The 27,995-nt window shown below is 34.6% G+C and overlaps 1 protein-coding gene across 1 annotated transcript in view; it reads right to left on the bottom strand.

Moving 5' to 3' along the window:
* NOVA1 (NOVA alternative splicing regulator 1) overlaps window positions 1–27,995 on the bottom strand; it is a 179,592-nt gene that overhangs the window by 7,067 nt on the left and 144,530 nt on the right. The gene's annotated exons all lie outside the window — the stretch shown is intronic.

The raw sequence follows: 27,995 nt of genomic DNA, 5'->3' as shown, positions 1-27,995 counted from the left end.
AGAACCTGACACTGTGATTAAAGAAATCATTCTTGAAATTCTTCCAAAAATTATATTCAGCAAAACACAATTGTATTAACAGAAACAATTGTATGTAAAAAGCACTTGCCTTTATGTCATGCCCTGGTTTATTGTACTGAAACCTTCTGACTCAGAAATCATCATCTCATAATAAATTGTGCACATCACACATGTAACATTAAACCACGTGTGCCCTCATTTCATACTGATGCAGGTTCTGTCACATGTACTCAGCTTGAGCTATTCCTTACTCTATCCCAGGGGCTGGTAAAGAACTGCTCAGCCTGATCAAGGAGGCAGAATTTGTCCCATGGAGAAGACTGGAAAATTAGAAAGAACTCATTTGCCACCTGCCCTTTGCAGTAATTCCAGAAGCAGATGGAATATGAGGTTAAAAACAGGACCTGATTTTTGCTTACAGGCACATAAACGGATCATTTGGAAGAAAGACTTAGGCACAGAAACAGGCACAGAAAATAATTGCCCTAACACTTGTATCAGTTTATCAAAGACAGTGGACTGTTAATTTCTTCCTTCCCTTGTTCTGTTCCCAGTTTCATCCTCAAAATGCTTATAGCTTTTTTGTAACTGTTCTCATAGACAAAAGTTGTTTTACACCCAGAAATTGGGGTGAGTTGACAAAAGATAACACAGATTTTAAATAAGCCTTTTTGTGGGAAGACACTGGATTTGAAATTCTTCATTAAATTATTGAATAGATGCATTGGCCACTATCAGAGGTGGAATAATTCTCTGTATGAGACCCTGCTTGTTTTGAGTCAAACAAGAACTTGTTTTCACTGGTCTAGGTCAGTGCAAGGAGGTGAGGAGTTTAGCTTAGAATGTTTCAGTAGACACCAGAGGAAAGAACAAAGGGAACCAGAATACAAGTTATCAATGCACTTTTGTGGTATGAATAGTCAGAGTTGTATAATATGAAACTGGAAATAATGAAAATTAGTTATTCAGTATGTCTACCAGTCAGTCTGTAGAAGGGAAAAGTCTGAGCATTTCCTTCCTAGTCCTTAACAATGTCTGGCAAACAGGTTTCGATAAAATGCCCAGGTATCCAATTACCATGGAAACAGTCATAGTGGATGGAGTCTGTGGCACTTAGCTAGTTAGTAGTCAGTTGCTGTTGAATTACAGTGATATGAAATTGCTGTAGTCTCAAGATACTTTTTGAAATGGCAGTAGCTGCCTCCCAGTATAATGACTTACTTGAACAGTCTATATCAGCCAGAACAAAATGCTCAGTAAATGTTTCCAAGTTGACAGATATTCTGTTAGGGAGCAATTATTTGCTGTCAATATGATGTAGGGAGAATGCAGACATGCTGGCCTTTGTTTACTTTTTAAGCTGCCTGCTAAGACCATGACCTTTTGCTGCGGATGGTATATGTATGTTGAACATTTGTTTAAACTGCCTTCTCAGCACTGACAAACAACCCTCCAGATTACATTATGAAAATGAGTTGCAAGGGACATAAAATAGAATTTTATATTTTTCTACCTAGAAATGCTTCCCACATCTTTCTATTTGCAACACTAAAAATATGTAATTCTTGGAGGAAAGTGAGCAATTCATATAGTTATTGCATATAATTCTTCCACAATACCAGAAACTCTGTCAAACTGTGTTTGACTGTCATTGCGAGCTGCCATATGAGAAGCTGCCCTTCAGAGTCTTAATTTCCCTTTCCTTCTCCTCACATCCTACTAAGATAATTTACAAGACTCTGGCCCTTGTCAGATTATTAAGGATTTTTAAACTGCATGAGAGAGTAAACTACAAGATGTGCTGATAAGGAGTTGGGTACATCAACGATGAACATTGCCAGTCTTTTGTTATCATTTGAGGGTAGCATATGCCTCAAGGATTTACCTGCACACTAAGCTTTTTTCCGAGGTAAAACAGCTGCTGATCCAATTCTCTTTCCACAGTGTACTAAACACATCCTTGTGTCACCAGCAAGAGCAGGAAATAAAGTGCATTAGGATTTCTCTTTACTATTCAGTATTCTGAACATATAAAAAAGTTAGATTTGTAGTAAGCCATCAGCACTGCAAAATATATGCAATAAAATGGATTGTATTAAATAGCTTTTAGTCTCTCCTACAGCATGTGTTTCATAGAGAAGGTCAAGCTTTCTGTTCACAGTTCATTAAAAAATTGCTCCATTTTTGTTCACTAAAATGTGAGATTTTGACTCAAGTTCAAAGTAATATTTTTATTACAAATCTGTATGATTTTTTTTTTTCAAAAGACACGTAAAACTGAACTTACAACATCTTTAAATTTGCAGTCTATCACCCTGAAAACTAGGTCTAAGAAATTGATACATGTATATGTTGAAGGGTTCAACAATGTAAATGTTACACTTCCAAATCTGCAGAGATTTGGAGTGACTTGTTGGAAACTGTCATGAATTACAAAACTTCTTTTAAAATCCGGAAGGTTGTCACAATATTTGAGTTTTTTAAACTTTCCTATGTTAAAAACTACAGAAACATAGATAAAATATATGCCTCAAGATAAGTCTTAACCTGACTGCTGTTTCTTTAGTCCTGAATTTATTGAAAGAATTTACAGGATCCAGAATACGGATTATATGGATGGTCCTCCATTGCTGAAGGTTTAAAAAAAAAAAAAATGGATACAGTTTCAGGATTAAGAAAATAAATCTTAAAATGTGATTAGGATGAAAATTTGAGAATCCCTAACATGGTTGCAGTTATTGAATAACATTTCAAGGTGAAGTTAAAAACTTAACACACATGAAAGCTTTTTGCCTTTTTGTCAGTAGAGGGAAGAATGTATTCTACATGATATCTGTTGCTTATCATTTCTAGGGAAGATGAGGAATTTGGTCATTAGTCATGTGTATCTAGGTGAGGGTAAATCCACCCAATTTATAATTTTTTGCAATGTAAGAAATTCCATACCAAAACACATTTTATTCTTTTTCAATAATTTTAGGGACCAGGTTTTCTAATCATTTATTCACATTACAGATGTGAGTCTGCTTCTGCACAATCAAGTTGACCTCATAGATAAATCCACAAATGAAGAACTCAGCACTTGGTAAAATCTGGATGCTTGGCTTTTGGCATAACCTTTCAGGAGCTGTAGTTTGAAGTTTCAGGGAGCTGGTTAATCTGTGGCTGAGTCATTGACTCCCAGGTATTATTAAACATCCACGTAGGGATGTGGTTTAGAAAGGTTTAAGTCTCATAACTTTACAGCAGCTAACAGTTTGAAAAGTAGTCCAAGTAATCCAAGTTACCTCAGGGGGGTCTACTTTAAAAATAAGGTACTTTTGCTTGAAGGTAAATGGCAACAGTATCTCAGATGTTGGTCAGCCTTAGGTGATCTCACAAACTCTGTGTGGGGAAATAGTACAGACAAAGGGAAAGAAGGCAGTAATTCCTAAAGGTTAGATAGTCAGAAAAATATTCTCTGAAGAACTCTGTCATAGAAGGCTGTAAAATACTGAGATTTTCTTATATAACTGTTGCTGCATGATTGTGGAAAAAGGGTAACTCCTCATTTAAAGCAAAAAAATGGCTGATTCAATAGGTTTTTTTGAAGATATTTCTCTAAAGCTCTTATTGATTGTCACTGCTGAAATAATATAACAGTATTTGTCAAGATATAAAATAACTTCATGTTGTATCTTTCCCATGGCACAGGACTGTTTATTTCCTATTCCATATGTGCACAAAGTGAACATGACACATACTAAAGGTGAAAAAATAAAGACTCACAGATTTATATAATTTATTGTACAATTTATGTCTGGCATGGAAACTTTCTATTCCTTTCTCTCTGCTATTCATTTTTGTACAATTATTCATTTAAATAGTTTCTCCTGAAAATGCAGCAAAAATTAAATGTCTATCCATATTCATGTTAAATTAATTAGTTCTGTTTAATGTTACTCAAATGAATACAAAAGGAATTAATCATCATTAGAAAGATGATGTTTCACCCTCTAATCTTTAGTATACTGCTAGGTTGTATGACATCAGATATGAATCCATCATTAAGCCCCTAGATGCAAGGATTTGGGAAGTATTGGGAGGTGTCTGCATCTGTAACTAGACTGGGGAATTTTGCTCTCATCTCTCTTTGAAAGTGATACTTATTATGTATGCTCTTTTGAGTTCTTAATGTTTTTAATTGGTATGTTTTCTCATAGCTTTTAGCCACTCTCTTGTGTCAGAGGCCAGAAAGGAGTTATGTCTGCATAAGCTGGTTTGGACACATGCACTCTGGTGCAAGTTAAGGGATACAGTGGGCAAGACTTGAGGATGGAGACAGATGTGAGTAATATGTGCTTCTTCCATAAGTAAAATAGAGTCTTTTCAGGATTATTTCATAAAGTGTCTCCACAGGTTTTGTTTCCAGTTATCAATTCAAGTTAACAATGTTTCGTAAATTCTTAGTCAAGATACCTTTACCTGTCAGAAGATAGCAAAATATAAGTTTCTAACCACTTAAATGTCTGGAGAAATGGTTTCATAATAAATTGATCATAGATATTTATTTCTCTCTAATTTTTTATCACTGCCGCCTCCCTGTTACTCTCTGACATCACAGTACTAGATAATATTGTAACTTACTGAAAAATAGAATCACAATAATGCGGAATAAGACAACCTGGGAGGGACCTTAAGTAGGTGCTGCCAAATTTAAAGCAGTCACAAGGTCAGACAAAGTTTTTCAGCCATTTAAACATCATGTCTTGAAAATGTTCAAGACCAGACACTGCTATGGGCAATCTGCTACACTGCTTGACAGTCCTGATGAAGAAATAATTCCCTTAAATCCACTTGTACTCCTGCCGTAAACCAATGTGAAGAGACTGACTCAGGTTTTGTGATAACCACCTCACAGCTGTTGCCAGGCTTTTAAATGCCACATGGCATCTTCCCTTCCCTGGGCTGAACAAACCCAACTCCTCTACTCTATCATCATGCTTTAACCAGTTTACTCTTCCTCAGTTACTGCTTTTGGCCATTAAGCTTAGGAAAGCTTCAGGAACACTGGATGAATGTCTCCCAGAATGGATTCCATTCTGGGGAACAAAGACAGTTTGTGGCTGGGTATAAACATGTGCAGTAATTTGCCTAGTCTGGTTCTGCTGATATTCTCATGTTGAATGAGCTACTTCTGAACATCAAAGTACAGACATTTAGAAGTAAGGAAAAGGGAAGTCAGTGCTTATGTACTACTGTATTTTTGAATAAAAAAAGATTGTTTCTTCTTTCAGAAGCACTTGAAAGAAGAAATAATAGCCATTGGTTAACACGTGGTCAGTGACTGCACTACATATTGCAACAGATGTATGACAGGGAAAGGCCATGTCAGATGGAGGATTGTTTGGCTATTTGTCTTCTGAATGTAATTTTTCTGTCTCTTCTTATCTAGTTCCAATTTCCTGGAAGGAAATGTACAAATTTGTCCTAGTGGAAAAGATCCATCTTTAAATTCCAAACTTCAGTGAAATACCTAATGATTTGACCACAGATTCAGACTTTTGTTCTAACTGTTCTCTACCTAATATTTCTGGTTTTTTATTTTTATTTTATTGTGAGTTGCCCAATAGAATTATAATGTAAACCTACACAGTGAGATAAAATTGTCACTTCAAAATGTGTTAGGTGAATAACTGAAAAGAATGGTTGTTACATGATCATAAGAAAACTGAGGAAGATTCTTCATCATTTTCAGTAAACTGCTGCTTATTTTGAAAGTAAGATGAAGAGAGCACTAACACCAGCAAAACTGAAGTTTCTGTGATCTGATGTGTGATAATTTTTCTGCAAGCAAGATTTTCAATAATCACAGTAGTGACATCACACTAGGTCTTTCCTTCGCATACATAGTTTAAACAAGGACCTCTGGTCCACTAGGCATTGCTTACCACCAAATAAGTGAGATACTGCTTTGAAGGTCAGTTCTAGTATGTGCATAAGCATTCTAGCATGTAAAAACCTCCTAACAACCAGATGATACTTTCAACATGTGATCTGCTCTGTATAACACTGTCATCATGAGAAACAGTTGAATACTATTTTATCTGCAGCTTTGCTGAAAGGTTTATAGCACAGTGAGTAGTAATCACATTAGCTGCCTTTATCACTTGGACTGTACATTACATTAACATAATACAATTTTATAGCTTTAAAAAATATTAAACTGAAATGAAGGCAAGCAGTGCTTCACTAATGGATTTACAACATTTCTTATCCCTACTCAGCTGCAATGTCTATAATCAGAGAGAATAATATTTGCACTTCTTTAGAAAGCTATTCGTTTCAAACATTGTGTTAGTCTGCTAAGGGTTGCAATCTAATTGGTTTGTTGAGAGATGCAGAGACTGCTTTTAGTCCATAATCCTGATTTTAAATTGCTCTAAGTTTTTATTCTTGTATATCTGTTCAGTAAGAGAGAGGCACATGCATATCTCTTACATACTTCTGTAAGAGATTTTCAGACAAAAAAATCTCTTCACTGCAAACATACCACTGAAATTTGGTTAATATGAATAAGTAATTTGCCTTGAGTGTTTGAAAACTCTCTGATTTTCCTCTAGGTATCTGAAGTAGCTTTGGTGCCCCTGGCAGGGAACATGGAGAAGTTAAATAAACAGCAAAAGAAATCTAATTAATCTTCTTCTCACCCAAATCATCTCCCTTAAGTAAAGGAAAAGAACACAGCAAAGGAAAACAACTATTCCTGCTGTAAAGAGAGTTTGAATAAGTAATAGTAGGAGCATATTTTCCTTGTTTCCACAGTCTCACAGAAGCATGAAACTTGAAAATTAGAACCAAAGGCATTACTGAATTAATCTTCATATGCTTAATCCCTTATATGATTATTTTTTTTTTGCCAATCCCAGTAAAAATAATTACTAACAATAGCCAGACACTGAAATTGCTCTGCAAATATTTCACAAGAATACTTATATCTCCTGTCATTGTTCCTCAATAGTCCATTGTTTTTTTCAGGACCAGCAGTGTTCCTAAGCCTTCATTGAAAGTTATATTCAACCTTCTCTTGACCCACAGCTCACTAGCTCTGGTGAAAATACAGAAGGAATCTAGAGTCTATTCTAAGTCCCTTGCATATTGTTTTGTTCTTTTGGAACACAGGAGGCATTATTCAGGCCAAACATTTCCGTATTGACTCAGGACTTGGGACCAACATCTCACACTAAAGGATTTGCCTGCACTGAATCTTTATGCCAGATATCCTTAGAAGTCACAGTATGCTGCCTGTGAGATTTATGTGTAGGAGTGGCCTTGAAGTCCTTGTTAATTCAGGTGAAGTTTTATTGGTTTTTCTCCATTAGCAAGTGTTATGTATTTCTGTAACTGGCTTCCAGGAGAAAAAAAATAGAGAATCAGACTTTTTAAGCATTATATATGTCATTTTTTCCCCTGTGTAATTCACTGCTCTATCATCCTTTTTTATAAATTATTTGAACTTAAAACTGATTTGCATTTTCCCAGGATTAAGAAGATATACAGTGGAGTTATACTAAGAAAAGAAGAAAGGAGAAGATAATTTCTGGTTTGTTTGCCTGTTCATGACCTGTTTAAGATGTTCATTATAGTGGCATTGCTTGTAGATGCAATTTGACTTGTTCCAGAGAGTTTGCAACAGGGATCATCCACACAAATGTGTAATTATTGAGAGGCTGATAATGCTGCCAGCCTTGGGGCTCTACCAAATTCTCCACCTCAATTTCCAAAAATCTAGAGTTGCACTAGAGTCAGAGATGAATTGGCGACCTCACTGGAACAAACAAGTTTACTTTCTTGTCCAGGATTTATTATTTACTCATTTTTAACAGAAATACAGGAACTTTCCTGTCTCTTCACTACAGGATTTATCACTTTGTTGCTTGTATGATTGTCTGATGGTGTTCAAAGATGCATTTTGGGAATTCTTGTGCTGAACCTGCTGAAGTAAAAATCCAAGCATGCACCTGTGTTTATTATTTTATCCCATCTATGTTTGGATGGAATTTTTCATTCAGCTACTGTCTCTTCCCAATACCCTTCCAACTTTTGAGTTCATTTATTATGGTGAGAGAAAAGCAATGTCTTGAAAAAGGCTCATAAGAGTGGGACATGGTTATATAAAATGATCATCATCTTCCCTGTAGACGAATCTGGGGAGCACATATATTTATTTGAATTTCAAATAGTTTTATATATATATACTGCACACTATATATATTGCATTTCCCTTACATATTCAATGTTATTATACACTTCTTTCCTTTCTGTGCATAAAGAAAACATATGGTCTTGTGACTAAAATTTGACCTAAAAATAAACATAATTTTATTGCTAGTTCCAGTTCAGATACCGACTGCAGCGTGTTGCAGTATTTTTGTACCTCAGGTTATCTAGATAGGAAATAGAGGTGAAATGTTGTTAAACTTGCCTCTTGGGGCTATACTTGTTATCTTCAGGAGATAGGAAAGAGATGCATGCATTATTGGAATAAATCACTAACTTCTTAGATGCAAAGTATACTGGAATATCTCCAAATCAGTGAATCTGGTAAAAAAGGGCACATTTCTTGAGCAATCTCTGCCTGGATTTTGTGTGGTTAAATGTTACAACATTTATTACTTCCCAGTGCCAGAAGTCAGCAGTTGAAAGCTGTGATTCACAGAAAAAATGCCTCTGACCTCCTGTAATGGACGGCCGGCTCCCCTTTGGTCTCTGCGAGGGAAACGTGGTGGGGCACTGAATATTTTGATAGTTAATACATTTGCTATTTAAAAACCAATTTGGACATTAAAAGAAGTCTTCATGTAACGGATTTCATTCATCTGCCTAACATAGTAAGCTTTGATTTAGGCAATCAAGATTTTCTTTATATTTAATTGTGTACACTGTTTTGAATTCAGTCAATGAGTTGTCAGCTTTTCATGTATTTTTAAAGCCTCACAAGTAGATGAACTGAAGTGCTGTTAATTATCAATTAAATTTTCTCAGAGTAGATTGTAAAAAGTTCAGATGAACCCAATTAGGAAGAATGCAGCTGCCTTCTGCACCTCTAGGCTCAATTATTTTAAAGTATATGATAGCACAGGAAAATAATCAAACTTTTCCTATCAATTATAAATGTGCTTCTGAAATGAGATTCTAAAAAGTCAGAAATGCATAATTCAAAAGTGAAATTAATAGAAATGTGTTACTCTTTGTTTGGTTTTTTGGTACCTGCATGGTCAAGTGGTATTTTTACAAAAGAGATGATCTTGTGGATTTGTCGTCCTGTTTTATCTGTGACATTTTTGGTTTAGAAATTTTTCTACTACTGGACACTTGCAGTAGAAATTCTACTACTGGATGTTTGCTATAAACGCTGCCCTTCTGGTAGCCAGTTATAATATTGGTAGTGTAAATTTAGATGTTTATTTTGGTTTTTGAATTCTCAGGTATCTCAGTTTCATAGGAACTTGCGAAATTTCTAGTGTTCCATCATACCTTTCCATTTGCCTCACTTGATCAATAACTTTCCCCAGCAAAGTGCTTGAAGACCATGCTGACCCAAGTTTATTCTCTCAGCACATTAAGCTACTGAAATAAGATGGTGGAACTCATTTGAAAAGAAGCTTACCAAGGAGTGTATAAATATTCTGGCCAAAAAAAGAGAAGGATTTTCTGGAAAAAGGTATTCAAAGCAATGAAGTATGTATGCTGATCAGGATCTTTGTCTTTGCTAAGAGACATGAGACCAAAATTTATTCAAAACTGAATTAGAACCCTATTTTTTCGTAAGTTTGAAGAAATGGACAACTTTGGAAATGACTGAGTCTCCCCATCAACTTTTACTGGTCTTGACTGAAATAGCAACCACCTTATAGATGGGTTTTGTCTCTGCTAGCTGCAATGAAAGACCATTCAAATACCACAGTGACCGGTGAAAGCATTTTAGTGATAGGACTCAGTGTATTCATGAGCAGTTCAAAATCCTTTATTTTTTATTTTATTATTCTTTATTTCTTCCCCCTTTCAATTTAACTCACTTTTGTATTTATAAATAACAACCTTCTCTTGAGACTTTCTATTCCTTTGATTATCCCAGTAGTACTCACCTTTACCCATGCAGATTGAAGTTTCGTTCCTTATAATATGAGTGATCAGAGTAGTTTGCCATATTTCAGAGAAGAGATGTGCAGAGTGATAATAATATTTCAGGTTTTGTACTGGAAGCATATCTCTGCATATTCTAGAATGACACTTACCTTTCTCTCAGCTGGTTCCTCTTTATGACATCTTCTGATCCACTTATAAGGCTAACTTCTTTTTCATTCACGTCTGGCTGGTGATCTTCCAGTTAATGAAAAATTCTTGGTTTAACTCTTAAATGTGCACCACTGAGGATACTGTACTGTTACATTTAATCCTATTTCCCTTACTCCATTTCTACAGCCATTCATTTCTTGCATGTTTTCAGGAAGCAGATTAGGGCAAAGATTTATCAGCCTCCTTTGCAGTTCTGATGACGTTCTTTTGTTCTGAGACCTGCATCAGATTTATCTTTTAATGAAAATCATAAGCCTATATCATCTCTCTTATATTCTGTTCCCAAGGGCCTGCTTGTAATAAGCTTCCCACTATCCTCTTCACTCTCGATTTTTTTTTCAATTTAGATTATTTTGCATTTAACATAACAGTTTGATTCCTAGAGAGACTTTACATTTGCTGGCTGTAACTATTTGTATTGGCTTTCAGTTTGATATTTGTACTGTACTGTGCACAACAGACATTTGCTCATGATAGGAGTATATGCAACAAAAGAAATGTTTTTAAAAATGTTGTGCAACCACATGTAAAATCTCCTCAGCATAATAAGAGAGTATTAAGTCTAAATTATGCACAGTACATCTGTCTTATCCTAATTAAACACTTTTACACAAATTGTTTCAACACAAGAAGGAGACATCTGATGTGATGTGAACCTTGAGATGCTGGACATTTTAATGTTCACTTCCAATAGTCGTAATATCAAGGAAAAGAGTCATTAGTGAAGTGGTAGGTTGGTCCCAGCTTTGAATTCCAGTCTATGATGAGAAAAATATTCAGGTTTTATTGTATTTTAAAGAATGGTGGTGATTGAGATAAATAACTTTTCTGTGAGTATGATTATTCCCATTCCTTTTTATTGTGGCACTAAAACATACTTGTTCCTCTTCAAAATGTGTTCTACAGAACAGTAGTGGCATATATATCCCTGAGTCATATTCTGATGCACTCTAAACTATGAAATTAATCTGAGATCTTTCTAAGATATAATTTCTAAGACAAAGAAATCTATAAAACCTTGCAACTTCAATCTTGTCATTCCCCCCAAAATAACCATAAAACTAAAAGTATTAATGTCAGATAAAATCTTCCCTTCATCTCAGATAAAATTAAAAACTAAAAATAATAAAAAGGAACATGAGTTTGAAAATTATCACTTGCTTTCATAAATCTGGGTAAAATGTCTGGTTCTTCATTCCTTCTGGAGACCAATTCCTCTCAACTCCCATACCTCTTTCCAGTTTCTTAGTATTTACACAAGAAGCAGTTACATATTAGGTATGAAGACATATTTTCAAAGGGTGATGGTTATCTTGAAGCTCTGGTTTGTGTGGTTGACCTTAGATATTTTTAGGTTTCAAGAAAGCTAGTATTTTCACTCCAGTGGTTTTTGAAAGTCTGTCTCATGTCATCACAAAAAGTGCAGGCAGAAGTATCTTTTCTGCTAATCTAATTATTCATTCAATTTATTAATGTATCTCCATTTTATTGTCTACTCCCAGAAGTAAATATTTTCCAGAATCACACAATTCAATTTTCAGCTCTGCTTGTTACATTTGTGGGGAAGGAGCATATCAAAGTAATCAAAAGCAGAAAACCAGTCCACAAATTAGGTTTTAAAACCACACCTTATGGTGTGCTTAGGCTTGATTTATAATGCTTGAATACTAAAGGTTTGAGAAAATTTGAAAAACAAAAAAGTACAGCTAATAATGGTAATTTATCATTGTATCTAAGTGTACCCCTTCAATGTTTTCCTTGTTTAATTTACCATTTTAGCTTGGAACAGATGGACAACCCAAAACCTGTGGTTTTACATAAAAATATATATAACTGTATTTTTCTAAAACAAAATACAGAAGTCTGAAAAAATTATTAGTCCACTGAGGAACAGTACTATGAAATCACAAACACCTCAAATTGATTTTATTTTTTTTTTCCAAAGAAGTTGCTTTCATTCTGCGGTTCTTCCTTAAGATGTTCATGTGCATGCTGAGCAAATTATCTCTGTAGTCATATTTCTTCTACCCACAGATAATGCATCACCATAATGATTCCCTTTTTGTGCTGCCCTGAGTAACTCTGCTCCCATGATTCACCCTGATGAGTTTCCCATCTCCCAAGCCTATACAATTTTCACAGTGGCAACTCAATCTTATCACATTTGTACCGAAGTTCAGAAAGGACATCTAATCACAGTGTGGAGTACCATTTTACAACCAAGCAACAAATTAAATCATACTGCTGGGGGACTGTAGATCAGAATTAACAGTTCTACTTACAGAAAAGTGAGTGCTAATACATAGACTTTCATGTCTTTAAACATGACTAGACATGTAGTTTATGTTTCAGTAGTTGGCTCAAACACATTCAAATATCTAACCACTCAAATAGGCACTTTATTGATAATTAGCTCTGACCCTGCTTAAATTCTGAGAATATTTATTTACTTCTTTCTGAAACCAAAATATTGGCAATTTCTGAAGATGTTTATGTTTTTTATATTTTAATTTTAGGTTCTCCAGACATCTAGATTTTGGCCAAGAATTTCTCATATGCCCATACTTTTGCAGCTAGGTGTACGTCCCAGAAGCTTGCTGTCTCTCTGACATGTGTGGTCCCTATGATCTGCGTTGCATATTCCACTACCTCACATATGGAACTCATTTGAAAATCACATTGTAAGCTCACATCTATTTCTGCCTAAAAAGAGAACAGGAAGTGAGATTAAATTTATTCTTTATTTTATAAATTAACAGTTAATGGACTCAGCCAATTTGTAAAAATCTAGGTTTTGTGTCATACTCTACTTTTAATTTTTTTTAAGTGACTGTTAGCTATCAAATGATGGCAAAAGGTACTAGTGAAAGGTATTTTAAATTTCTTTTGAAGTTGCTCTATTTTGCACAGTATAATTAAATGCTTGCTGGGTAAAAGGAAAAAAAAATACAGTAAGTAAAGCAACCACTAGGGAGAGAAGTAAGAGCAGAATATTAGTGTCATTGAACACCTTACATAATAACTTTTAATGATAAATACAGCAGGGAAGTTCCTATCCTAGAATGCTCATTTATTGTGCTAGATAGTGATATTTGGTTAGAATGTGGATGAGCTTCAAATTCCAGCAGGCACTGAAACAGATGTTTCAATCCCTATGTTACTACATTAGAAACTGGGAGAATCATAAAGTAGGTGATAGATTTCTTGAGAGCTGTGTGAGACAAGATTTTGACAAATGAATTGCTTCTGGTAGTAGTTGAAACTGTGACACACATATCCATTTAGGGCTAAAGTGAGGCAACAGAAAATACCCTCTTCAGTGATACTAAAAGATGCTCTTCCATTTGGGCTCTCTTTCTGGCTAGCCTAAACATGCCCATGATCTTTGAGCTAGTGTGTGCAGATTTCTTTTTAAAATAGCTAAATTTGTACCCTAAAAAGAAACAACATACTTAGCTTCAGGCTGCCAAAGTCACCAAGACAGCTATACTGTTGTGTAGAAAACAACTAAAGTATCAGAGGACTGCTTTGTTCTCTTGTCTCATGCAGCTTGAATTATGCAGGCAATTTGAGTGCCACACAGAGGACTTCAGTGCAAGCTTCTAAAGGTATTTTAGTTCTATATAGTTAGTTGTTCTTCTTTCCAGCTTCTTCTTCAGTAAATCCTGGCCACTTATGTACTGGAATGCCGCCTCTAAATTGGTTAAGATTAAATTAAGCTTAACTTTCTTCTTGAAAGGAAAAAATAAAATTAAAAAAAAAAAAAAAAAAAAAAAAACCAACCAACCAATCAAAAAAAAAAAAAAGCCCCACAAAATATTCAGATAGTATTTTATGACTATGAAGTCCATTGTGAACTCTGATAAACACATCTTTTCTGTGTGCAATACTGCTAAGCATCTCTACAGTAATTATTGCTAAGATAATGAACATTTAATCTAGAGAAGATACTAATTTATTATTGTTACTGCAATTTATTATCAAGAATACTCTAACTTCCTTGTAAATCTGAGTTTTAGTTGTACATTGACAAAGTCAATCTTTTAAAATTTTGCTTATAACAAAACTAGAAGAAATAAGTAAATCCAGTATTAAATGTAATTTTAAAAGGATTTTTGTTTTACATTTCAAATTCTGTTTTTTCAACTGAATTTCAATTAATAATCCTAGCTTACTGATTATATTTAAATGCCTTCAGCTCATCAAATTTAGATATTTAAAAATGTATACAAAAAAGATAAAAAAATTGCAGCAATAATGAACTACAACACTAAGAGGTGAAATAGTGCTAGGGAGGAAAACTGCACTATTAAAAGTTTTGTCTCGGCCTGAGACCACAAGAAAAGACCACAGTGGCATTTGGAAGGGCTGTAACTCAAGCAATAATATAGAATGAAAGTTTGTAATTTATTAATAGCAAACTACACCAATCAGATTTGCCCAATAAATGTGCGAATCCAATACAATTCTGAAAATAGACTGAAAATATATTGGTGAGTCAAATACTGTAAAATATTTTGACTAAAACCTTGGTTTTCCTAAAAGATTTATTTGAGAACAAGACTAATAACTTCAGCAAGACTTAACAGCTCTGGCCCTGAATCTTTCTGCCAATGAAGAGCAATGAAGTAATGTTTTAAGTGTGCCAAATTTATATATAAAAAAGCAAACCTCTTTATTAGAAATTATACTTTCTGCTGATTTTCACAGGAGGTTAAACTAGTTAAAATTTATCTGGAAAAGAGCATGAAAATATTTGCTGATCCTTTCCTTTGTGATATCAAGTGGAGGAAAGGGTAGGCAGGCAAAGGATCTGAGGTACTGTGAATGGAAGGGACATAGTAATCAAAATACAAGGCTGAAGTGGGATCGCCAGAAGGACAGGGATGTAAATAAAGGAGTGCTTGTGCCACAGTCTCGTAAGGAAATTTCTTATTCTCTTCATGGGGAGTCAGCACACTTGAGTGCCCCCTGAAATGCCTGTAACACTAATGCACACAGTCCAGAAAACAAACAGAAAGAATTAGGAGTCTGTGTGCAGTTAGAGGATTATCACCTCATTAAAACAATGGAGATGTGGTGGGATAGGTGACACAACAGAGCGCTGCAAAACATGAACACAGGCCCTTTAAGAACCACAGGCCGGAAATGCCAGAGGGAGTTGTCCTATGTGTGAGAAACAAGCCAGAATGCATGGAACTCCGCCTTGTGATGAGCTGAGAGCTCCTGTGTTGGGAACTGGTGGGCAGATCAACATAGGTCGTTCCTAATAGGAAAGGAGTAGTTGAGATCTTTATCAGACAACATGAAGAAGTCTCATATTCCCAGTTCCTGGTTCTTATGCCAGACATGTCACTCTGACATCTGCTAGAAAGACAACAAGGAAAAGCAAACTAGGAGGTTTCTGAACTGCACTGAACAGCTTTCTGACACAAGTGATCCAGGAATTAATAAGGAGTGGTGCACCTGATACTTACAAACAGGGAAGAAGTGGTCAGGGATGTGGAATTCAGAGACATCCTTTGAATGCAGTAACCAGGAACAGTGGAAATCAGGATCCTAAGAGTCAAAAGTCAAAATCACCGCTCTGATCATCAGAAGCCCAGATTTTGGCTCGTTCCGTTTAATCAACCGAAAAAAGTGTGAAGTTCTGCACCTCAGGAGAAATAACATCATGCAGCAAAGCCTTTTAGGGCCAACTGTCTGCAAAACAGTTTTGTAGAAAAAGACCTGGAGAATCTAGTGGAAAACAAGTTAAGTAGGAGCCAAAAATGTGCCCTCATGACAAAGAAGGCCAAGGAATCCCTGGCTGTGTTAGGAGTGTTGCCAGCAAGTGGAGAGATGTGATCCTTCCCCAGTACTCACCTGTGTCTGGTGCTGGGCTCCTTAGTACCAGATAGAAATGGAGCTACTGGAGAGGGCCAAGTAAAGGGTTACAGAGGGGATTAAAGGACTGGAGCACCTTCCATACAAAGACAGACTAGAGAGCTGGGACTGTTTAGCCTGGTTGGAGCAGGGACCAGTTGGAAGTCAGTCACTAACAACATACTCCAGGGGATCAAATACTGGCACTAATACTATTTAGCATCTTCATTAATGGCATGGGTGATGGGGAAGGGCTCATCCTGATCAGGTTTGATACAAAACCTGGAGAAATGGCTATAATAGACTAGATAGGTGTGCAACCATTCAGAGGGACATAAACAGGTTAGAGAATTGTGCAGATAATAATCTTTTGAAGTTCAGCAAAAGCTTCAGTTGACCTTGCTTGAACAGCGGGATTGTACTACATAATCTCAAGAGTTCCCTTCCAACCACAAAAATTATGTGATTTTGTGATTCAGTACTTGATGAGGTACATTATGCATTTATTTTCACTGATGTTGATAGGGTATCATTAAGTGTCTAACCCCTAGAGGCATGCAATGAGCAAATGCCTCTGAGGGCTATGTACTATCTTGTATTTAGAAGAGATTGTATGATAGGTTAACAATCTTTGACATGGGCTGTAAAAAATCAACTGTTAAAGACTTTAAAACAGGTCACTAAAAGGACAACTGACTAATTATAGCTCAAGAAAATTCTGCTATATAATTTCTAAGGTTATATTCCAAAGCTCATCAGAGTAATTTCCTTCACATCTATTGGCATGGATCAAGCTGCTTTTGAATAAAAAAAAAACAGACAGTGTATAAAATGTGCAAATAAGGAAACATTTTAAAAACACTATAGCCAGAAAATATGTACCTCATATAAGAGGTACAAAAGAAATAAATCAAATTATCAGGAATCTGGTAATTACAGACTTGTTATGGAACTTCTACTGGATGGATCTTTTACAAAGAGAAAACTAAGGAATAAGCATTGAATAAGCAATCTGCCTTCAAGAAATACTGCCACAGGTACTGCAGCTTACCTCACCTGTGATGATAAAGCTGTCTGAGGGTAAACTGTGCATTGAAACAGCCTGTGTCAAAATACTGCTCTTCTTATTTACTATACTTGGAACATTTTTTAGCAATTTTTAAATTTAATTTTGGAAATGATGCCTCCAAGTTGTATTAGCTTTACTATAAGACTGGAAAGGCTATAAACTTCAGATGAGAAGAGGGAGGACAAGGTGCCTGAGGAAGTGGGACTCTAATTTAGCTTTTGCTTCAAAGCCAGAGAGAGTAATGAAATCCCACCCTAAAGACTGGGTTTGTAAAGATTATTTAGGTGTCCGAAGGTGAAAATGGATGCCTAGTGGGATCTCAAAAGCATTAAACATGAGTTTAATGGGTGTTTCAGAAAACAAAGAGCCTATTTCAGTCTACAATTGCCTAGGTACCTTTCAAACTAGATCTTAAGTCTGTGGCTCACAAAACAAGCAGCACATCTTGTTCCCGTATCAGATTATTGCTGAGTCTTACACTCTAGGTCTGAAATCTCTTGTGCCTTGAGATGACTTGTTGATCTTGGATGGAAAAAGCAGAAACATGATTTTTAGTCTGGTTTACATAAAATTATTACCAAATATATTTTTATATTTTCTCTTATGTGGATGCTCTTAAATCCTGCTCTGAATCAGGAAAGAATTACTGAAAATTTGATGTGCCCTCTCCCAGATAAGTTTTCACTGGTTTAATTGAGTTGCCTTGTAAAATAAAAATAAATTGCCTTGTAAAATAAAAACATAATTTGATCGAGTCAGTGCAATACTGGGTATAAATGTGAACCAGCAAAGATGTTTTCCTATGTTAATTCTGAAACCAGTGAGTAGTACTATGCTGATCCTTCACACATGGGAGAGACATAAGGCTAAATGTGATTATGGAGATACTTAGACCCTTTCAGTCATAAGCAAATCTCAGGGAATGAAGATGAAAAATATTCTGAGAGGACAGGCTTTGAAATTTTTGGATTAAGTTTGTATTCTTATTTTCTCAAATGCATGTGTGTGTCTTTGAAGGACTTTCTGCTATTTGCCTGAGACCAAGTTGTAATCAATTCATGTATATGACTTAATGGAAGTTTGCTCCCTTTTTTTGTGGGAATTACTCATGCGTGTGAAGAAGAAAAGAGATAATTTCTTCTTTTCCATCACTGAACCTGCATTCACTTTTGTTTAGTGAGAGCATCTGTCCAACTCCTTTCATATTATCAAGTAGTCAATGAGAGAAAAAGTTATAAAATATGAAGGAGGTAAATGAAAATGACGAGGAAAATTTAGATGAGGTACCATGAAAAATGACTGACTAAAAGACTTGAGGGAAAACTTCCCTGAGGAAGTCATGAAGGATGCTAATCTAGAAATGTGCAAAATTAAGCTGAAAAAAATTAGTTAACAGCAAGTGTGCATTAGGGAATGCAGTGGAAAATTTAAGCAGGCTACCAGATTTGCAGTGAGACACTACTGTTGCCTTGAAACATGCTCCTGACCATAGAGCCTCAGGGTTAGCAAGCTCATGCATTAAAAAGCTTAATTAGAGAATGTAATGGGGCAGTAACATTGATAGTCATCTTTTATATAAAAAATTTGGACAAGTGGACTGCCTTACTGGTAGCAAAACTAAGAGTTTAAATCTACATTTTCTAGAATATGTTAATTACTCAGACTTCCTCTGAATGGGAAAATAGTTTATTAAAGCACAAATTTAAAAGTGTTGTGATCAAGGAGAAGATGAGGAAAATGAAAGAATTTCATTGACTAGTGATTTTCATGATGGAAAGTAGCAGAATTTTACCTTTTCAATGAAATATATATACACACACAGATATACATGTGCCAAATTATATGTAACATTATTGAATGCAAAGTGGAAGTAAAACTGACTTAATTCTTCTAAAATAAGATGTGTTTTTTTCACATTATTGCAGTCCAATATGCATCATATCTCTCTCCCAAGAAATTATTATATACCAAGCATTTAAAATTTGATGGCTGCATTATAGTGTAAAAATTCTTCATGCATTTTAGAAATACTAGTTGGAAGAAAAAAGTGATTTTGCCTTTTTTGTTTGTTTGTTTGAAGTCTTAGTATGCTCTTTTTTCAATTAATTTTAAATAATTCTGCTAGAAATAGCTGGGGTTTACTCATTACTTAGGCTACATCAGTGCTATTATGCGTATTACCATGCTCTCAGAGCTTACTGCTAGGAGTACAGCAAACCATAAGGTTTTTCACTCTGCTTTTGTACTTGCTCCTTGACTTCTCTGCATCTGGTGTGATTACTTTGTGGTGGAAACGTTCTAACTGCCTCCCTTTACAGAGATCTGGATAGGACCATCTTGTGAGTAGATTTTTTTTATTTTTCTCGTTTGGTGGAATGGGGTAAAAGCAGAATTTTAGCAACATGACTATGAATCCATCTGAAATGGTGAAGTGTTCATACTTCACCACCACAGTGGTAGCAGTGATATATGTAAACCTCTAAAGTACAATACACAATTACATAAAGGCCAAGCAATTTAATTTCCATTCCAGCTTTATTGCAGGTGCTTAAAATTGTAAGGTCTTTAAATTTTTTTAACTGGTGTTATATCACGCAAGTGACATCTATTGATAAAATTTTGAGTATACAATCATTAAAAATTTGTAATATTTTAATTGTGTAAATCAATTGTAAAAATATGATGAGTAGGAAGGAACTGTCCTTTTGACAAAGGTGAGTTTATCAGAAAAATGTCATCAGAACAACACTATCAGAGAATTATTTCCACTGTTACATAGTGAAAATGAAGAAGTGAGTACTAATGAAGCTCAGAAAGAAATTTAATATCTCCAAACAACAGTCATAGCCTGTCATACAAAACTACCTGTTGATGCCTAAATATAAGGGATATACCTCTAAGTTAGCTACATTTGATAAAGACATCTTACGTACTCAAGCCTGGGGGCAGGTATGCAGGTTGGGCTCTAGCCTTTTCTATTTAGGAAAGCATACAGGCAGGAATAGCAGTATTTCCTTAACAAGGCATCAGGGTATTGCCTTAAAGGTGACTTGTACAAGACTAACTGTCAGAACATTTGGGGATTTGATAAATGAGCCCTATATGCAGGAGCTAGAAACAATTTCCACAACTGATAACATCAGATCTTTATTTCAAGTGCACCTCGAGTTGCAGCCTACATCCCTGCGGTGTGGCCATTTTTCCTAATTAAGATTATCATCTCTGGCAGGCTGAACTGTATCTACATCAATTAACTTATTCAAATTGATTATGGAATAGGGCCTAGAAGGAATAATATGGCACTCAGTGATATTTTCTTTCACATGACTCTTTACACATGCCTTTGTCCTTTGCTTTGATCTCTAAAAAGTCTCACTGAATTGCAAATTCCACTCACATCATTGAGACAAGTACCAGCATACACTGCCTTATCTGTGGGCAGAATACATTATACAATGTGGACACTACTGCAAAACCAGTAATCAGAGCGATAATACTTTTAGTATATATAGTTTTATTATGTTTTCCTCACGTAGGACCAAATTATAGTGATTCTTACACAGAGGCCTTTTTAACCTCAGTGGCACTGATGGATGTATGGAGAACAGTGTTTTTTGAGACTTACAGTACTTATGAAACCAAAAAATAGACTTTTTTCTCTATGCTGAATAACTTACTAGGCTCTTTCAATCCATTAATATTCATTTCATTAGAGTCTATATAATAATAAAATTACCTGAAAGGAAGACATTGGCTTGGACAGTGAGAATAGCTCCATATACTTCAAGGAGGACTTATAGATGAGATGCTTTATTTTCCGCAGAATTTCTTTTCCTCCTAAGCCACATCATTTACAAAGAGGTGTTTACCAACTGCTTCATTGCTGCAAATGCTCTGTTATAGTGAAGAGCTGCTGTGTAACCAGGATGGCATTCACCAACATTTTATTAGCAAAGAATTACACTTTCATTTATACATGACTTGCATTTTCAAATTTCTTCATCTTAACATTTCCAGAGCTATTTCGGCTTCATGCCAAATATTTGATATTATTATTAAGTTTATGCAGACTGTGAGATAAAAAGAATTTTGACCTTAACACTTTAAGTTTTGCCACAATGAATGCCAGAGTTCCAACTAATCTCTGGTAATGTACGAGAAAGCTTTTCATGCATGTGCTCTCCTTTGAACTAAGTCAAGAAAACAACTCTAAAACCTAAGATGACAGTATTCTAACACTGCTTCTGTGAGGTTTATGCTTGCTTGCTAAGAGGCATATGCCAAAGTGGGCATTAGTTTCGAGTACTGTAAAATAAACTTTCAAAACCTATCTACCCTACACTGTGTAGTCATAACCTCACACTTGGACCTTGCACTGAGTAAACCTGTCTTTTAATCCATTTGGGAAAAAATGATGAGGAAGACTCCAGGGAGGAATAAATTGCTGGACTTGCAAGGATCAGTGACATGAGTTGTTTTTTTTTTTGTTTTGTTTTTTTTTTTTTTTTTCCCTGCAGATAGAATGAATTCTCAAACACAATGGGCTTAGGCTGACTTGCTTGGCTTTTACTGTCTCTATCCTAAATAGCAAAGTTATGACACTGCAATACACTGCAGCAAGTGGTTCAGGAATGAAGATCATTTGTAAAATCACTGTTCACAACATGTTGCAACTTCAAAAAGACTTCTCAGATGGTAATGCATCTTTGAATTGAAGTATTTTTCAATAATTTTCAGAAGCACTGATATTAAAATTATTTACATTTGATCTTGTAATTCTAAACAAAACCCAGAGTCTGTGTAGCCAAAATTCTCTCTTTGCTGCTTCTTTGAGGGAGGATATGGGAGCTGTTAACTTACCATCCTAAGACAGTTCCAGTTTTCTTAACATTTCTGTAGAAATTTCATTCTTATTTCAAGTGAGCTAGATAGAAAAATTTTGATTAAACAGAACTCTCAAAATTACAATTCATTAAGTTTGAAACATTTTTGCAGGGGGAACACAACATTTTTGCTTTGATACAATGATGTGCAGTCCAGGAAAGTGTTCTCTGCAAAAACCACAAACATATACAAAAATATATACACACTGGAAGCATGTACTGCCTTTTATTTTTGCCTACTCTACAGCTGACAAACCTGTGTGGCATCTTACTGTGCTAGGTGCTTGCTCCATTTATCAGATAAGATAGATAAATCTATCAAAATTTACTAACAGAGGGCATATTTGATTCTTTCTTTACTTTATCCCGTTATACCAACTTTGAAATCAAGCAGGTGTATTTTGGGAGTGTGTGGAAAAGAACAGGTAGTTTAAAGACACATACAGCTGTATTTCTTCAAATAAAAAGGTAAATATTAGCCAACCAGGTAATTTCTTGTCCTACAAAACATTCTTATAAATGATGCAACCTTGCAAACTCACCTTCTTTGTATTAAAGAATTTCTTTTTTTTTTCTGTTACTGATATTGGAAGTGAAAAACAAAATTAGATCAATCAATTTATCTTCTGTTAAAGATGAGAATTGGGGATGATGCCATTCCAGAACAATGCCATATAAGGATGACATCTGCTGTATGCATTCAGTGGTTAAACCATAAGTATAGAAGCAATTTCAGAGCATGCCCATAATAATGTTTATTTATTTTGAAGGAAGAAAATATTAAATGCAGTGTTGGAAAAATGCTTAATAGGAGAATACATATTAAAATGTTGAATACTTAATGACTATCTTTGCAAGAGCTGGAAGTGGAGTTTTATAGAAGAACAATCATCAGGGTTTGCTTAGTGATTTTTACATGTACATCATTTAGAATAAAAAAGTCCAGACTGAAATGGTAACACTTAATTGTTTTTAACAAAAACACTAGGAATCATATTGTTAATCTATTACAGTACTGTGTGATTCTGGAAAATGTTTCTTTTCTGGAGCATGCCCTCCATATAAACAACATAAACTCTTTTCAAGTCTTATCCCTTGGTATGTCTATCTAAAGTTTACCCTAGTGAGGAATATCCATCTATTAACACTGGATTGATTGACACAATGAATCATTCTAATTAGTGATTAATTCCAAATTAGTTCTCCCCACTTTAAGTATTGATGAAAGTAGATTGAACTTCAACCATACCATGCAAATTTTAGAGAATAATCCCCTAGTGTTCCTAGAAGTCATAGCTTTTTTGCTAGGGCTTTCACTTTAACAAAAATCTCCATTGATTTCACTGGAACTCATATAAAGGCAAAGCTGGAAACTTTAAAGACCCTTTGCTCCCTTTGACAGGTTTTCTGTAACAGATTTTTCTCCTCTAAGTCTTCAGTCTGGGAAAATAAGAACACCATAAATATGTATTTTAGTTACTATACTTATAGAGTTGCTCACTTAGGCTGGAATTCATCACTTCAACTGTTACTGGTTTTGACATTAATTTTGGTCACCAGTATAGAGCAGTTTAGCACCTTCAAAGCAGATTGTCCACCAAGCCACACCAAGCTTCTGTGAACTTTTTGGATAGCCTGTGAGTAATATTATTGACTGACATACAAATCTGCAGGTAGAAGTGATATACTTGCCTACATGGGGGCAAATCTGGCCAGCTCATTCACTGACGTGTTCTTTTTTATACCCACTTCAGCTTTGCTTAAACACATGAATTAAATATTTATTTTTTTAATATTTGTATATTGAAATATTAATGTTCAGTTAAAATTGGAATTAGTGTTTTTCATCAGGATTTCTGCTTGACCATAATGTAGACAAATGTATATAACGAAAGAGTAGACATATACACTCATGGAGACCAGGAACTCTACTAGGGCCACTGATGTTGGGAGCAAAAAATAATCCAATTTCTCACTTAAAATTATGCTTAGTGATGACACTCCATTACTTGTCTGGATGACCTACAATAATGATAAGATTAATGTATTAGTCACATGCAATCAAATTGGCTCCTAGTACGTAATGCAGTCTGATTAGGAACAGCCTTTGTTTCAAAGCTTCCCCTCTTTTTCACTGTACAGCAAGTGATGTCATTTGATTGGGAGGAAAAAATGAACTGGATTTTAGAGAACAAATTTATTGTAACAAGACATCTGAAAACACTTTGTTTTAACCAGAATAAATTACTGTGAGGTTTGAGTTTATTGACAGGGTATGACTAAGAAATCAGTGAAAATACACTTGCTCTTTGAAGTGTTATAATCAAAAGAGAAATACTTTCTTCTTTTTGTAAATCTATCTGTACTGCTCATGCTTACATGTGTTTGTGTGGTATAAAGTTTTAAGACAATATCACAGGACACCAATTCATTTAACTCAAATGAAGGAAAAATGCAAATTAAATCATTTTATACAAACTGGATGCAAATTATTTAGTACTTCGAGCTATACTGGCTTATAGATATGTGAACAATTAAAATGTTCTTATAAACAGATATGAGGGCTAGCAACAGTATCACTGATGTTTCCATCAACTGTCATGTAAAAAGAGGTTTTCAACTATGGCCCTCTTCTGTTTACATTTTATGTTTTCAAGCTCAAAATTCTAAAAGCTCCAATCTGAATTTAAAATTAGCATCCACGGCAGAAACTGAAATGTTTCAATGATCTGTGTTATACCCTCTAGGTACTGAAAGAGGAATAATGTATTGTGCCAAGCATAGCTGTTGCCAGGTAAGGTTATTATAACATTTCAAAAAGTCTGGAATGTGACACATTGCCAAGTAAGCTTTTAGAAGAGAAAACAAGCAACTGATTTTAAAGTGATATTTACTTTTTATCAATCCATTAGAGTAAAAATATTAGTGTTAATTCTCCCCCCACCAAGATAAACACACTTTAGTAAGAGCTCATATTAAGTAACAAAAAGCTACACTTATTTAGTGAAATAAATTGAAAAATTATGATAAAACTTCATATTGTTTCAAAGATACAAATATGAAATCTGATTACCCTGATTTTTTTGCTTAAAGGTATTTTTATCATCATAATATCTTCAGTAACATGAAGGTTTCTTGAGCTACTTTGCAGCATTGAATGCAACATCAGCAAATATACTATTATCATTTTACTTATATTAATTTATGTATCTAGATTACAAGCTAATGTCCTCTAATGTATAGAGTTTTGAAAACATTCTGCTTTCTTGTGTATGCTTTTTCTTAGTTTATCTTCATAGATTTTCAACTTATAAATTTATAAAATTATTATAAAAATAAAAAGAACTAAATAAAATTCTCATTCTTTTTGAGTATTGCATGCCATAGTTCTTTGATTTTATTTTTACTAATGACATTTAATTGAATTCCAATGACATCAAAACTAACTTGGTAGCCTCACAGTACTTTCCTGTAGTATATTTACTGATTATTTAACAATAATTAAATATTGTAAATGGTTTAAAAAACCAAGCTGATATGTAAAAATTGAGTATAAGAATTTTAAATTAACAGCCCTGAGAAGGGACTACTAACACAAAATAATTATAGGAACATTTTGAGAGAAAAGGCACTATGAAATATAAAATGCCTAAGAAAAAAAAATCTGCAATTTGCATTAAAAAAATTTTTTTTTCTGAAGCCCTGAACTATGTTACTAACAGGTAGGGCACAAGAATAACTGTGACAGTCACATAATCGTACCCTAGGAGTGTCATAAGTTCTCACTATAAGCCTGCCTGCTGGAAATATTTTGCACAAAGGAAGAGACACATCTCCAGAAGGAACAATAAAGATGATTAATCTGGCAGACAAGCTACTGAGTGGTAGGTTTCAACAACTTCACGTGACTCTAAAATTGCCTTGTTGATTTAAGACAGTAACTCTCTGGTTAGTACACTTCCTTTACTAGGAAAGTATAACAGTTAATACACCACAAACAGAATCAATATTAAAGAATTGTTTAATATACAGAAAGTCATACAAATTGTCACTGCTTGAAGTGCCATATGAGGCCACCACCAACAACCAGAAGTGGATCATATATTTCCTCAACCAAATGATAAATGATTTCAGGGTAGTTTGTTAGGATATCCAGAATTTTAAATACCAAATATTTTAAAACAAAATGTAGCATGAAACAGAAACAGCAAACATAATTATACTATCCTGTGGAGAGAACAAATGGATCTGCATTTTCAGAGTTAGCTACCAATTGGTTTATATATGATATTATATATTGTGTATATAACCCTTCTGACACTTAAGGTATTCCTTTTCTAAGGTCAGGCAGGTCTCCTGAAATGGAGTTACTAAAACAAAGACAAAACAGGGAAATTCAGCCTTTTCTTTTGCCTGAGAATTTTTGTTTCACATGTATTGGTGACTGTTATGGCAGATTTTGGCATCTTGATTGTCTTAAAACCTACACCACTTATCCCTTGGTAACATTATCCCTGTGTTCAGAAGAAGGATTGCTAAATTGTAAATCACTGTCACCAGTTCTCAGACATGAGCATAGGACAAGTGAGCTGCATAGAACTGGTGTATGTGAGACAGCCTTCTGCTTTGCTGCATTCTGTTCTGTCCTTGTGTAGCAAGAAGATAGACTACCTTTTCACCCTTCTAGACAGTAATCAACTCACATATGCCCCTTTTCAAAATTAAAAGGATTGAAATAAATACACAGACCTACCTTTGTTATTCCCCATTATCATCCTCTACTAGTTTTCTTGAAACACATTTTTTTCAGAAAACAAGAAGGTAAACCAGGTGTTAGATTATTTATGTTTGACAAATTCATAGCATTTAAATAATTAAAACTAATTTGTGTTGAGAGCTACAGTTGCATTTTTATTAGAGAAACAAGTACAAATAGGCATCACTACAGAGTTGTTTATTCAATAATGAGATTAAATGAAATGGATTTTGTAGTCTCAATACTTTGATTAATGTGGCAATTGGAACTTCTGTGCCCTAACAATGTGGAAACAGCTGCTTACCCACTATAAATCTGTAAAACTTTTTTTCTTTAAAGCTACACATTTTAAATTATCCCTAAAAAAATATTGTAAGCAAAATACTGAATATTTTCAGTTTAAACAATATTTGCATTATAAACCTGAAATAATGCTACTTTATAATCACAAAAAAAGTTTTATTTACAAACAGCAGTATATATGTTTATATGTAATGTAAACCTTTCTGCATATCTTTTTGCTTATATAATATAGAGGTTATTGTATTAATCTGTATAGAAAAAATACTTTACTTTTTAAAATAATAATAAATTCTAAATTAATTATTCTACAATAGGGAATTACAATTTTAAGAGAAAAAAATATGAATTCAACTACAAGCAGAATGTGCTGTGTGTAAAATTGCCTGCCAAGAACAAGTTAAAGCAGCACAGTACTTACCCTTTGAACAAAAGGCATCAACATATAATCGCAAGAAATTATTATGGACTATTAAAGTTTTCAGGAGACAAACAAAGATGCAAAACTTCTGGAAGCAAACTAGATTTATAGAACTATAATAGAGTATATTGTTTTCTTTTCAATAAAGATTTTTCAACCATTTTTATTAGAGATGCAGCATATGATATGTACAGGGACTGCATTGCACCAGATAGGGACACGCTAAGCCACGTTATTGTTGCGTTTAAAAAATACCATTTGAATCTCTATCACTTATAGAACAAACCAGTCTCAGTTTGTGAATCTGGGGTAAATAGTAGCCCTCAATCCACCCAAAATCCA

This window comes from Zosterops lateralis (genome assembly GCF_965231275.1).
Source record: "Zosterops lateralis genome assembly, chromosome: 6".
NCBI classification, from domain to species: Eukaryota; Metazoa; Chordata; class Aves; order Passeriformes; family Zosteropidae; genus Zosterops; species Zosterops lateralis.
The sequence above is the reverse complement of the archived record's forward strand: the minus strand, read 5'-3'. Positions and strand labels throughout refer to the sequence as shown.